The sequence below is a fragment of the Apium graveolens genome, chromosome 3 (genome assembly GCF_009905375.1).
Source record: "Apium graveolens cultivar Ventura chromosome 3, ASM990537v1, whole genome shotgun sequence".
NCBI lineage: Eukaryota > Viridiplantae > Streptophyta > Magnoliopsida > Apiales > Apiaceae > Apium > Apium graveolens.
Genome location: NC_133649.1, coordinates 131134212 through 131146672, shown reverse-complemented (window position 1 = coordinate 131146672; position 12461 = coordinate 131134212). Strand labels below are relative to the sequence as shown.

Sequence of the window (12461 nt, the reverse complement as noted above, 5' to 3'; positions counted from 1 at the left end):
ACTCATTTACCAACCTTAAAAAGGTGGATTCATCAAGTGGCTTGGTAAAGATATCTGCAAGCTGCTTTTCACTTGGAACAAAATGAAGTTCCACAGTACCATTCATCATAAGTTCCCTAATGAAGTGGTACTTGATGTCTATGTTCGTTGTTATTGAATGTTGTACTAGATTTTCAGTGATGGCAATTGCACTTGTTTTATCACAGAAAATGGGAATTTTGTCCACTTGTAGACCATAGTCCAACAAATGTTTTTTCATCCACAAAATCTGTGCACAGCAACTACCAGCAGCAATATATTTAGCTTCAGCTGTAGAAGTAGAAACTAAATTTTGCTTTTTACTGAACCAGGACACAAGCTTGTTCCTTAGAAATTGACAGGTTCCTGTTGTACTTTTTCTGTCTATTTTATAACCTGTATAATCTGCATCTGAATAGCCAGTTAGATCAAAACCAGAATCTCTAGGGTACCAAATGCCAAGTTTTGGTGTTCCCTTGAGATATCTGAAAATTCTCTTTATAGCTACTAAGTGAGATTCTCTAGGATCAGCCTGAAATCTAGTACAAAGACAAGTAGCAAACATTATATCTGGCCTACTAGCTGTTAAGTACAGAAGTGAGTCAACCATGCCCCTATAGCTTGATATATCCATAGACTTTTCAATAGTATTTAATTCAAGTTTAGTTGCAGTGGCCATGAGAGTTTTTGCAGATGTGCAATCTATTAGATCAAACTTCTTTAAAAGATCATGAATATATTTAGTTTGACTAATGAATATTCCATCACTAACTTGCTTAACTTGTAGACCAAGAAAGTAAGTTAGTTCTCCCATCATGCTCATTTCATACTTACTTTGCATTAATTTGGCAAACTTTTTGCAAAGTTTTTCATCTGTAGAGCCAAATATAATATCATCTACATAAATTTGAATAAGTATGCTAGAGCCATCAACATTTCTTAAGAATTAATTTTTTTCAACAGTACCTCTTGTGAAGTGATTTTCCAAAAGAAAATTTGATAAAGTGTCATACCAGGCTCTAGGTGCTTGCTTCAGTCCATAAAGTGCTTTCAAGAGATAGTAGACATATTCTGGAAATTTTGAATCTTCAAAACCAGGAGGTTGACTGACATAGACTTCCTCCTCCAAATCTCCATTCAGAAAGACACTTTTGACATTTATTTGATAGACCTTGAAATTGGCATGTGCTGCATAGGCTAAGAAAATTCTGATGGGTTCAAGTCTTGTAACAGGAGCAAAAGTTTCATCAAAATCAATTCCTTCTTGTTGACAGTAGCCCTTAGTAACCAATCTAGCTTTGTTCCTGATCACTATGCCATTTTCATCCATCTTATTTCTAAATACCCACTTGGTGTCAATTGGATTCTTTCCTTTAGGTTTGGGTACCAGCTTCCATACCTTGTTCCTTTCAAATTGGTTTAGCTCCTCCTGCATAGATAAAATCCAATCAGGATCCAACAAAGCTTCTTCTACCTTCTTTGGTTCTTCCTTAGAGAGGAAATTACTATATAGACATTCTTCTTGAGTTGCTTTACTTGTTTGAACTCTAGAAGATATATCACCAACGATGAGCTCAAAAGGGTGATCTCTAGTCCATTTTCTTTGTTGAGGTACATTAGCTCTAGATGAAGAGGCCTCATTGTTGTCTTGATGTGTGACTGAGTTTTGATTATGAGAAACTCCCCCTGAGTTTGTGAATCTTTGATTTGAGAAAGGGGAACTTTCTGTAGGTGATCCATTCTAACTTTCAGTTTTTCTCATTGTTCCGATGGATGATGCACTTTGTATCTCGACGGATGAAGTTGATTATCTCCCGACGGATAAAGCAGATTGTCTCCCAACTGATGAAGCATTTTGTAACTCGACAGATGTTGAATTATGTTCTTTATTAGTTGTAGATTTTTCTGCATTATTCTTAGTCACTGTTTCTTGATCACTTTCATCATCACTGTCATCACTAACCATATCTACATTATCAAACTTGAGGCTTTCATGGAAATCTCCATCTTACAGTCCTTCCATCTTTTTACCATCAAACATAACATGTACTAATTCCATAACAAAATTGGTTCTTAGATTATAGACTCTATATGCTTTTCCCACAACATATCCAACAAAAATTCCTTCATCTGCTTTAGCATCAAACTTTCCGTGTTGATCAGTTTGATTCCTTAAGATGTAACATTTACAACCAAAGACATGAAAAAAATTTAAAGTTGGATTCCTATGTTTGAACAATTGGTAGGGTGTCATGCACTTTGCTTGATTAACCAAAGAGATATTCTGAGTGTAGCAGGCAGTATCCACAGCTTCAGCCCAAAAATATGTTGGCAACTTTGATTCTTCAAGCATTGTCCTTGCAGCTTCAATAAGAGATATGTTCTTTTTTTCCACTACTCCATTTTGTTGTGGAGTTTTTGCTGCAGAAAACTCATGCATAATCCCATTCTCTTCACAAAATGATCTCATCACAGAATTCTTGAACTCAGTTCCATTGTCACTCTTGATTCTTCTTACTTTAAAGTTAGGATGATTGTTGACTTGTCTTATGTGATTGATGATGATTTCACTAGCTTCATCTTTAGAGTTTAGGAAATATGTCCAAGAGAACTTTGAGAAATCATCCATAATTACCAGGCAAAATCTTCTTCTTGAGATGGACAACATATTGACTGGTCCAAACAAATCCATGTGTAACAATTGTAAAGGTTCTTCAATTGTTGAATCAAGCTTCTTTCTGAATGATGCTTTGATTTGCTTTCCTTTCTGGCAGGCATCACACAATCCATCCTAATTAAACTCCACTTGAGGAATACCTCTAACCAGATCTTTCTTGACAAGTTCATTCATGGTCTTGAAGTTTAGATGGGACAGCTTCTTGTGTCAAAGCCAACTTTCATCTTGACTTGCTTTACTGAGAAGACAAGTTACTGATTCTGCAATTGATGAGTTGAAATCAGCTAAGTACACATTTCCTTTTCTCACTCCAGTAAGAACCACTTTGTTTCTCCTTTTGTTTATCACAACACAGACTTCTGAATTAAAAGTAACTGAGTTGCCCTTATCACAAAGCTGGCTGATACTCAACAAATTATTCTTGAGACCATCCACTAGGGCAACTTCTTCAATGATGACATTATCTTTTGAAATCAAGCCATATCCAACAGTATAACCCTTGCTGTCATCTCCAAAAGTGATACTTGGGCCAGTTCTTTCCTTGAACTCAGTGAGCAGGGTAGAATCTCCAGTCATGTGCCTTGAGCAACCACTATCCAAATACCAAAGATTCTTTCTGTTTCTCTGCACACATCAAAATCAAATCAAGTTGATTTTGGTACCCAAGTTTCCTTGGGTCCTGCCTTGTTAGCTTTCTTTTTTTGGTTTCTTAGGTTTAATCTCATTTGACTTGGGAATTTCTAATTCATCCTTAGTCATCTGAGTTAGACCTTTGAAACCAGTCATTAAAACAGAATTATCATGTACATTTTGATTAACAGGAAAAGGCATGCTATTTGCAAACTTGTTATTCCAGTAAGGCATGCTAAATGGCATTTGAGACATACTAAATGCAGCATTAATAAGGATTAGGTGCAAATGGCATATTAGAAAATTGTGCATTCATATTCTGAGCAGGCATAGCATTCATAGGCATGATAAGCATGGCAGTCATGTTGGGAAAAGAAGAGGGTGCAGACATAGGAGTAGGCATGGAAAGTTTGCAAATAACAGATAAATGATTAACACTACCACACTTAACACATCTTGGTGCATATTTATCAGGTGTGTAGTTGTTATGTTTGTTAATTCCTACTTTTCCATTTCTATTGTTTTTCTTTTTAGCTTTTATTTTAACCTCAATCTTTTCTAATCTGTCATTCAATTGCTTCATAGAGAGATGACCAACTTTAACTTTCTTTTCCTTCCTAACTTGACCTGATTCTCCTAGAATAAAGTTCTTAGAAACTGATCCATATTTCTCATTCAACTTGGCTAGCTTAGCTTTGCTAACTGGTTTACTTACAGCTGACGGATGTGGCTCTTTGTCACTCGACGGATAATCCTTTTGATTATCCGACAGATGATTTTCATCATCTGTCGAGTCCATATCTATAAAAAATCCTTCAACCAAATTGGACTCAAGCTTCTATTTACTCTTCTTCCAGGCTGCATCACAAAAGGACTCAGTACCTTGAACTTTAGTGATTTAAGCATGGACATCTCTAGATGATTTCCATGCCTTAATCACTTCCTGTTCTCATTCAAACTGCTTCTTTAAAATCTCTTTTTTCTTCAAATACTTAGTTAATTCATCCTTAGCAATCTTACACTCAATTCTCAATTTCTCAAATTCAATAAACTGAGACTCTAGCACATTATTCCTCTCACTTAAAAACAAATTATTTTCTTTAATTTTTGCATTTTCCTTAGTGAGAGATGATAAGTGGCATTTTATACCACTTAGAACGTCTTAAAATGGCTTAAATTGGTGTCTTGAAATCAAGTATTTTGTGTATTTGATGCGTTTTTCTAGTGTTTATGCATTTCAGGGTTTTAGTTGCATTTCGGGGGAGGAATCATCAAGAATAAGCCTTGGCATGTGTTCACCGTTGCGAGAGGAAAGAAACGGGCAGATTACGGCGAAGAAACGGAGCAAAATCATTTTTTTCCAGTAGAGGTCTGAGCGCCCGCTCAGCATTGCTGAGCGGCCGCGCAGCAAGCTGAGCGCCCGCTCAGCTATGCTGAGCGGCCGCGCAGGGTCGGGAAGAAAGACAGATTATTTTAGGACTTCTACTTCTGTTGGGTTTCCACTTCTATGTAATCTGAGTTTTATGGGACTATTATATAAGTAGATTTGAGACGTTTTCACAAGGATGGAAAAAAGAAGATTGTGTTTACGCAAGAAGCGAAGGAGATAAGGAAGAAGACCAATTTAGCACACCGCAACGAAGAGGAAGCATATCTTCTTGTGATTCTTGTTTCGTTGTAACGTTGGATGCTAGTTTTCTTGCTTTGAACTTATTTATTCTTGTGACGTACTCTGTTTTAATATAATTAGTTTAGTTATTATTTTCTTGTGTTTGTTTATCATGATTTCATATGAACCCATGATGACGATAAGTGCTATTATGGGCTAATCGTGATCATGGGGTTGCAACGAATTTATTATGAAATTCTTTAGTTAATCGTTTAATACTTTAGTGTGTGATGATTGCATGATATCTAGTATTGGTTGTGCATATTCGTCTTATGTGCGTCACGAACATGTAAGATAGGGTGTTAATCTCTTGTGAAGCGACGGTGGATCTTGAGATTTAGAACTTGCCATGCTATCATAGGTTCATGTACGTTGTGCATGATTAGTGGGTAATTCTAACAGTTTTATTTGCCCTGTGTAATCAAAAGGGATAACTTGTGCTTAAATCGTTGTGTTGTCAATTTCTGTAGACATATGGGAACTCAACATAATTGATGACTATTCAACTTCTATCTTAATTGTGGATGCTTGGTAGAATGGTATTAGTACAATGAAAGTTGGCTTTTATCAGTTTCGTGTTATTCGATTAATATCATCAATGTCACATGCTAAAGGTAATAACAATGGCTATAGAAGGAAGTAATAATGAAGTTGTGATCTCATGAGTGTTTTATTATTGATAAATTGAAGTGTTAGTTAAGTGATTAATTAAGTAGTTAATTGTAGTTAATATTTAATCAACAATTTTAAGTGTTAGTGTCTTAACATTGAGAAGTAATCATACATTGGTGAGTGAGTTTAATTAGATAATAATTTAGTCTGAGTCTCTGAGGGAACGAACTAGAAAATATTTTATACTACTTGCGAACGCGTATACTTGCGTGAATATTAGCGCGTGTTTTCGCCCTAACAAGTTTTTGGTGCCGCTGCCGGGGACTCGGCGTATTTGTTTAGTTTATGTACTTACCATCATTGGTCATTAGGACTCAGTGATTAGGACGTAGTAGTTACTTATTTTTTTCCGGTTGTGTTTCAGGTACTTTAGCAAGCGTTTATGCAAACTCGTTCTCATGCTCGCAAGAGGACTTTAGATACAGCTGAGGAGACAGACGAAGTTCTTGATATTCCGGAGAAGTTAGATTTTGAGGATTCGGATTCAGGAACTGAGTAGAAAGAACCAGTAAACATGGGAGATCGTATTGCTCAAGCTGATCCTGCTCTTATGGATTTTTCTCGGCCTAAAATTGATGACATTCAGTCAAGCATCCTTCATCCGGCTATTCAAGCTAACACCTTTGAAATCAAGCCGGGCACTATTCAGATGGTGCAAAATTCTGTTTCTTTTGGAGGAGCGGCAACTGAAGACCCCAACATGCACATAAGGAATTTTGTCGAGATCTGCAGCACTTTTAAGTATAATGGCGTGACTGATGAAGCTATCAAGTTGAGGCTTTTCCCATTCTCACTGAGGGACAAGGCTAAAGACTGGTTACATTCTGAACCAGCTGGGTCCATCACTACGTGGCAAGATCTTGCGCAAAAGTTTCTGGTGAAGTTTTATCCAATGGCAAAGACTGCTGCTATGAGGAGTGCTCTTACTCAATTTGCGCAGCAACCTACAGAGTCTATGTGCGAGGCTTGGGAACGCTACAAGGAAATATTGAGAAAATGTCCACATCATGGAATGCCGGATTGGATGGTGATCACTGGGTTCTATAATGGTTTGGGGACCCAATCTCGGCCCATGCTCGATGCAGCAGCTGGAGGCGCCTTATGGGCTAAAAGCTATACTGAGGCGTATAATCTTATAGAGACGATGGCTGCGAATGAGCATCAAAACCCAACTCAAAGGATGATGTCAGGCAAGGTAGCAGGTATTCTGGAAGTTGATGCAGCTACCGCTATTGCAGCCCAGCTCCAAGCGCTATCAATGAAGGTTGATTCTCTGGCTACATATGGAGTTAATTAAATAGCTATGGTTTGTGAGCTTTGTGCAGGTTCTCATGCTACGGATCAGTGTTCTCTTGTCAACGAATCTGTTCAGTATGTGAATAATTATCAGCGACAACAGCAGCCTGTGCCAGCGACCTATCATCCTAACAACAGAAATCATCCAAATTTCAGCTGGGGAAATAATCAGAATGCTATTCAGCCACCATATCAGCAAGGAGTGAGTAAACTGTTAGGAATATATGTGCATTAGTTTGATGATATGTTTAACAAAACACTTAAGTAGAAATCTAGTGTTTGTAGCCTCAACGGATAAGACCACTTTGGCTATCCGTTGATGGTGTAGCTTTACTTAGAAATAAGTCTAGTGTTGTAGCACATTTCAGTCTCTGAATTTGAGATATAATTCTTAAATGTTGAGGGAAATTATAAGTCATGTTGACTACTAAAGGATATGCAGATAGGAAGGCCAATTGTAAATATTTCATGCCTTGTAATTTTGTATAAATGAAATGGTATCAACGGATAACTTAAAGACCTTCAATGGATGAGAAACAAAGATTCAACGGATGTCTCTAAAGCTTCAACGGATAACATCCTTCAACGGATGAGTGCATCAACGGATAGAGCTTCAACTGCTAACACATCAACGGATAAAGCCATCAACGGATGAAGGCTTCAACGGATGTTCTGTTAAATAGCAGTTGACAAGTGGTAGTTGTACCTACAAACAGAGGCACATGGGTTGACAGAGACAACTGAGATGTGGTAGCCTATTTCAGGAACATCATAAAAAGCAGCCGTTCTACTCTAGTATAAAGAGGCAATAGTCAACAATGCACTGGAGTAAAATGGAGAAGAAACAAGTGGAGAACTTATTTTATTATTATACTTTTTATCTTTGTCTTCACTTGTAAACTTGGTGTTATATAAACCAAGTAGCAGCTAGTAATTAGAAGAGAATTTTTCCAGAGCTGTTTAGAAAAATCTTGAGAAAAATTATCTAGTTTGTACTAGGATGCAGTTGTGATCAACTTCTTGAATCACAGATTTTCTGAAATACCATCTCTGGTGGAACAACAAATCCACCAGAAAAGTTTTTAAGGTCTGTTGTGTTCTGTACTTTTGTGCTTGAATATATATCTGTCTGTATTAGCTTAAAGCAATTCACACACTTGTTTATCTTAAACACACAGCCTTTGAAACTGCTCAAAACTTGAAAAAGTTTTGAGATTTACATTCAACCCCCCTTCTGTAAATCTCATTGTTAGTTCACTAGGAATAACAATTGGTATCAGAGCAGGCTCTTGACATACAAAGAGTTTAAAGTTCTTGGAAACTAACAAAGATGAGTAAGAAGGATATTGGAGTAAAAATCCCAGTTCTTGACAAAGACAGTTATTACCATTGGAAGGTAAAAATGCACCTTCATCTAATCTCCCAAGATGAAGGTTATGTAAACTGCATTGAAAATGGTCCTCACATTCCCCACAAAGTAGCCACAGTTGCTACAGCCACAATTGTTGTTGGTCAATCCATTCCAAAACCTAGAGCAGAATGGACAATGGAAGACACAGAAGAAGTCCACAAGGATAAGAAGGCTATGAACATTTTGTTTAATGGTCTTGACAAGGATATGTTTGATAATGTGATAAATTGCACAACTGCCAAAGAGGTTTGGGACACAGTTCAGCTACTGTGTGAAGGTACAGAATAAGTAAAAGAAAACAAAATGCAGCTTCTCATTCAACAGTATGAGTATTTTCATTTTGAAGAAAATGAATCTTTAAATGACACATTCAATAGATTCCAAAAGCTGTTGAATGGACTGAAGCTGTATGGTAGAGTGTACTAGGTGAAGGATTCAAATCTTAAATTTTTAAGATCCTTGCTAAAGGAATGGAAACCCATGACTGTCTCCTTGAGAAACTCTCAAGATTATAAGGACTTCACTCTTGAAAGATTATATGGAATCTTGAAGACTTATGAACTAGAGCTGGAACAGGATGAGGTAATGGAGAAGGGAAGAAAGAAAGGAGGTTCAGTTGCCTTGGTAGCTGAAAATGAGAAAGAATGCAGACAAGAAACTGTGAGATCAACATTAAACTCCAAAGATGGCACAAGCAAATCAGAATCAAGCAAGGGTAAGGAGCAAGTTGCTGAGAATGAAGACAACTTCAGCCAAGATGACTCTGATGGTATTGATGAGCATCTTGCATTTCTGTCCAGAAGATTTGCAAAGATGAAATTTAAGAAAAATACTAGAGCCACTAAACCTCATAAGAACATGGTGGACAAATCCAAGTTCAAGTGTTTCAATTGTGGTATAAGTGGACACTTTGCAAGTGAATGCAGAAAGCCAACTTCTGAAAAGAAGAAATTTGACCAAGTAGATTACAAAAAGAAATATTTTGATCTGCTCAAGCAAAAGGAGAAGGCTTTCATTACTCAAGAAAAAGACTGGGCAGCTGATGGAGAAGAAGAGGATGAAGATGTGGAATATGTCAACTTGGCTCTCATGGCTGATTCTGAGGAAAATGAAGTTAGTTCATCAAGCAACCAGGTAATCACTACTGATTTAACATAGCTTACTAAAGAAGAGTGCAATGATGCTTTTAATGACATGTCTACTGAATTGTATCACTTGCGTGTGTCTCTTAAATCTCTTGCTAAAGAAAATAGTAGGATTAAAGAGAACAATCTGTTTTTAAGTAATAGAAATGCTGTGTTAGAAGATAAGTTGATTGACCTAGAGAAAACTAAGCTACATTGTATATCTGTTGAAAATGAACTAGTTGAATCTGTTAAGAAAGTAGAAATACTTTCTAATCAATTAGGGAGAGAGCAAGAGGTGATTAAAGCCTGGAAGACATCTAGGGATGTTAGTGCTCAAATTGTCAAGGTCCAAGGAATTGAATCATTTTGTGAGACTGCCTGGGATAAAAACAAAAAGAAAATGGAATTAATTGATGGGCTGTCAACGGATGTGGAATCAACGGATGATGAAAATTATCCGTTGAAGGAAGAAAAGGAGCATCCGTTGAAGGTTCCTCAATTAAAACAGGCAGATGTTTCTAACAGTGAAAAATTAAAGAAACTCAACAAAAAGTTTGGTTCAACTTCCAAGAACTTTGTCAAAGAAGAAGCAAGCACATCCAAAGATTTCAGTAAGGTGAATATAGGACACATGACCTTAGAACAGTTAAAGAATAGGCTCAAAGTGGTTGAGGATAAAAAGGAAACTAAAAGGAAATCTAATAGAAATGGGAAGGTAGGGGTTAACAAACATAACAATTACACACCTGATAAGTATGCTCCTAGAAAAAGCTGTGTGCATTGTAATAGTGTTAATCATCTATATGCTAATTGCAAATCTATTAAGAAAACTCCCATACCTGTACCCTCTTCCATGCCTAATATGTCTGCATCACCTCTGCATGCTATGCCTGTTATGTCTCAACAGAATCCTTATGCACATTTTGCAAACATGCCATATTTTAACAATCCTTATCTTGCTGCATTCAGTATGCCTCAAATGCCATACAATATGCCTATGTGGAATAACATGTTTGCACAATCCATGCCTTATCAAATTCCAAATGTGCTAAATGATTCTGTGACTAACCCTACACCTCAACCAACTACATCTAAGATCAAGGTTGACTCAAAGTTACCTAAGTCTAAAGATGCAGGAGGAATGAAGTCTAGGAGAAAGGCTAACATGAATGGACCCAAGGAAACTTGGGTACCAAAATCAACTTGATTGATTTTATGGTGTGCAGGGAAACAGAAGAAATCTATGGTACTTGGACAGTGGCTGTTCAAGACACATGACAGGAGATTTCTCCCTGCTCACAGAGTTTAAGGAGAAAGCTGGCCCTAGCATAACCTTTGGAGATGACAACAAAGGGTTTACTATGGGATATGGCTTGATTTCAACAAGGAATGTCATCATTGATGAAGTTGCATTAGTTGATGGTCTCAAGCACAACTTACTGAGCATCAGTCAACTATGTGATAGAGGGAATACAATTTCCTTCAATTCTGAAGCCTGTGTTGTCACCAGTAAGAAAGACAACAAAGTGGTTCTAACTGGAGTTAGAAAAGGAAATGTGTACTTAGCTGACTTCAACTCTACTGATGCAGAATCTATTACTTGTCTCTTCAGCAAAGCAAGTCCAGTTGAAAGTTGGCTATGGCACAAGAAGCTATCCCATTTGAATTTCAAGACAATGAATGATCTAGTCAAAAAGGACTTAGTTAGAGGAATTCCTCTTGTTGAATTCTCAAGGGATGGTTTGTGTGATGCTTGTCAGAAAGGCAAACAAAGGAAAGCATCATTCAAAAAGAAGCTTGAAACAACAATTGATGAACCATTACAGCTGCTACATATGGATTTGTTTGGACCAGTCAATGTATTGTCAATTGCAAGAAAAAGATATTGCTTAGTGATTGTAGATGATTTCTCAAAGTTTTCATGGGTCTATTTTCTTGGATCAAAGGATGAAGCAAGTGAAATCATTATCAATCACATCAGGCAAGTCAATAATCATCCTGACTTGAAGGTTAGGAATATCCGGAGTGACAATGGAACTGAGTTCAAGAATTTGACAATGAGGCTGTTCTGTGAAGAAAATGGAATCATGCATGAGTTCTCAGCTCCAAGAACACCTCAGCAAAATGGGGTAGTTGAAAGAAAGAACAGATCTTTAATTGAGGCTGCTAGAACAATGCTTGAAGAATCAAAGTTACCAACATATTTCTGGGCTGAAGCTGTTAATTGTGCCTGCTACACTCAGAATATTTCTTTGATCAATCAAGCTAAAGGCATGACTCCTTATCAGTTGTTCAAGAGAAGAAAACCAACTCTAAACTTTCTTCATGTCTTTGGATGTAAATGCTTTATACTGAGAAATCAATCTGACCATAAAGGGAAGTTTGATGCAAAGGCTGATGAAGGGATATTTGTTGGTTACTCAGCTAGAAAATCTTATAGGGTCTACAATCTAAGAACCAACATTGTTATGGAATCTGTGCATGTTGTGTTTGATGATAAAAAGATTGATGGACTAACAGATGAGGGACACCATGAGAGACTCAAATTTGACAACATTGAGATATATTGTGATGATAGTGAAGAGTAGACTGATGGAGATGACACTTCAAAAGGGATTCAAAACATGCCCTTGGATAATGCACAAAATTCTGCATCCGTTGATAGAGGCAATGCAGTATCCGTTGAAAGACATAGTGCATCATCCGTTGAAGTACAAAATGAAGCATCCGTTGATCATAGTTCATCAACGGATAATCGATTTACATCATCAGTTGATAGAACTCCAAATTCCCTGCAAAGGACCAACAACTCAGGGGGAGTTTCAACTAATCAACACTCTGTCTCACATCATGACAATACTGAGGCCACCTCATCTAGAGTATATCTTCCACCTCAAAGGAAATGGACCAAGAATCATCCCTTTGAACTGATCATTGGTGATGCATCATCTAAAGTGCAAA

The 12461-nt window shown here is 37.2% G+C and overlaps 1 non-coding gene across 1 annotated transcript; it reads right to left on the bottom strand.

The window, feature by feature from the left end:
• Positions 1–6573: 6573 nt before the first annotated feature.
• Positions 6574–6680, bottom strand: LOC141715802 (small nucleolar RNA R71). Its single transcript, XR_012572551.1, has one exon. It is a non-coding gene; the product is annotated as a small nucleolar RNA R71 (small nucleolar RNA).
• Between the last annotated feature and the right edge of the window lie 5781 nt (positions 6681–12461).